General features: G+C 34.7%; 1 long non-coding RNA gene across 1 annotated transcript; it reads right to left on the bottom strand.

The window, feature by feature from the left end:
• Positions 378-2,149, bottom strand: LOC108661297. The gene is made up of 3 exons (XR_001927053.1): positions 1,863-2,149; positions 1,729-1,764; positions 378-699 (listed from the first exon to the last, which is right to left on the bottom strand). It is a non-coding gene; the product is annotated as an uncharacterized LOC108661297 (long non-coding RNA).

Raw genomic sequence — 2,413 nt, 5'->3', positions numbered from 1 at the left:
CTAAAACAGGAATAGCATATGATCATATTTATTTGCTTTTGAATAAATTGATTTATGTATAGGATAGGGATCTACCTATATGTCGTTTTAATACCACATACCCCCGTATAGTAGTCAATATAACCGTATCGATAAGATGAAGGGCAAATTGTCATGAATTTAAGTGTCAAAGAGCGGTGACAGGTGAAAGGGATATTTTAAAGTAAACTATTCCGCACGTGGGGAAATAACAATTAAATAATAATACTTTTATTGAGAATGAATGTCACAGCTCAAATCTCGGGCCCATGACCGGCACATAGGCCTAACAGGCATAACCCAATAGGCCCAAGCAAGCCTTTCTATGTAAACCTATTCATTAGTCCATCTATCGCCCATATTTTTTTAAAATCCACAGTTCATAATTTTCAATAATAATTCCTTTAGGAATCAATTGTGACAACCAAGCATGTATCATTCTCAAATAGTATTATTGCATGCCATCCTATGGGGACAATATTTATCAAACTACACATACAGTGTTTACAACAAATCTCACAATTTACATTTAAACTACCATATATACATACAAAGACCCTTAACTACCAGCGGAGTGACTCTGGGCGTGGGTGCTATCATTGAGAGTCATAGTGAACCTACCGAAAGATGAATAGGAAGAAGCACCTCGACCTAGGATCCAACTACCTTCGATCTTGAAAACTAAAACATGAACTTGAAAAGAATGAGTATAAACCTAGTGAGTGAACATAGGAAGGGAACAAGCAAACGATGTGGAAGATCTTTAGAAAACACGATGCACTTGTATTGAAACCATGCAATTTGTATATCATAAACAAACTCGATCCCATGTTGACTTTTAAATCATTTTAAAACATTTAGAAAATTCAACTTTCAACATTCAATGCAATCACATTTCAAACATACATGAAACACATCAAGGCCAATCCCAACCAAACAACATGGCTCAATGCATATAACTGCCATCCTCAACTCAGCTCATGTGCACTCCCACACCGCACATAGCTAACATCCTCACATGCACTCCCACACCACACATGGCAGATATCATCATCATGTGCTCTCCCACACTGCACATGGCATATATCATCATCATGTGCTCTCCCACACCGCACATGGCATATATCATCGGCATGTGCTCTCCCATACTACACACTATCGGCACCGTCATGTGCACTCCCACACCACACACACACGATTATAATTATCATTCAACATTACATTTCCATGCATGGCACACATAACAACATCTAACAAGAATCTTTGCATAACAATACATCACATGCCACAATTCAATTGGCAATTCAACATAATATTTCAAATACGTAATTCATCACATTTTACATTTAAAAAAGTAAAAGTATCACTTATGAAAAGCTTGTTCCCGTGCATAAATTTGAAAGGAGTCAACCAAGGATATTCCAGTATTTCATTCAACACATATGCATTTGTTCAAAACCTTTTACATGCAAGTTCACTCACCTTACAAAACTAGCACCAACAAGGTTCTAATCCAAGTAAGCCTTAAAGTACCATTAGCATCTATATTTGTCAATAAACCATAATAACCTCAATTATGTCATAAATTGAATCTAATAATTCAAATAAATTTACACTAGACAATCTACACGCTAACCTAACATTTAACCTAAAATTCTAGTGTAATTCACAAACCCATTGACCAACTATTCCAATTTAAAGTTTCTTTACCTGGATGAGCTTAGAGGTATTCAGATCAATAGAAACCTAATATTTCCAAGGAAAGAAATTTGAAGAAAATTAGGAAATAAAATTTGAAAATATAAACCCATAAATTCTAAAATTCAAGAGTTGAAAATATATACCTTATGGCTTTAAAAATAAAGATCTAAAGCTGAAAGTTCAAGTGTTGATGAAGGTGGAGTAGAAATGGAAAATAAAGAAAAGAATGAGAGATTTTTTTTTCTTTCCCCTGTCTAGGTTTGGTTGTGCTAAAAAATGAGGTTGAAAGTTGTGGGTTTGGTGCACAAGGGGGTAGAAGAAGGAAGAAGTAAGAAAAGAAAGGCAAGGAAAGAAAAAAAGAAAAAAAACTTGATTTTTCATGGTGAAGAAGAAAATCACATTGGGAGGAAGAAGACGAAGAAGAAAATGCCTTTTAGAGAGATAAGGATCAGCCATGGAAAAAGAAGAAAAGAGTCAAAGCTTATTTTAGAAGCTTTGCCCAAGCTAATGGCAAATTACTATTTAGCCCTCCAAGGTTTTCACCCTTTTTAATTAAGTCTCCCCACAATCTTTTAATTTCAATTTCTTTCTATTTTTCTTCCTTAACACTTGTACCAATAAAATATCAAGTTTCTACTTCACCAACACGTCTCCATAATATTTAAATATATACTTACCCGCTAGTGCTTTATTT

Source organism: Theobroma cacao, chromosome 3 (assembly GCF_000208745.1).
Source record: "Theobroma cacao cultivar B97-61/B2 chromosome 3, Criollo_cocoa_genome_V2, whole genome shotgun sequence".
Taxonomy (NCBI): domain Eukaryota; kingdom Viridiplantae; phylum Streptophyta; class Magnoliopsida; order Malvales; family Malvaceae; genus Theobroma; species Theobroma cacao.
Note: the sequence above shows the minus strand (reverse complement) of the source record. Positions and strands in the feature narration are given on the sequence as shown.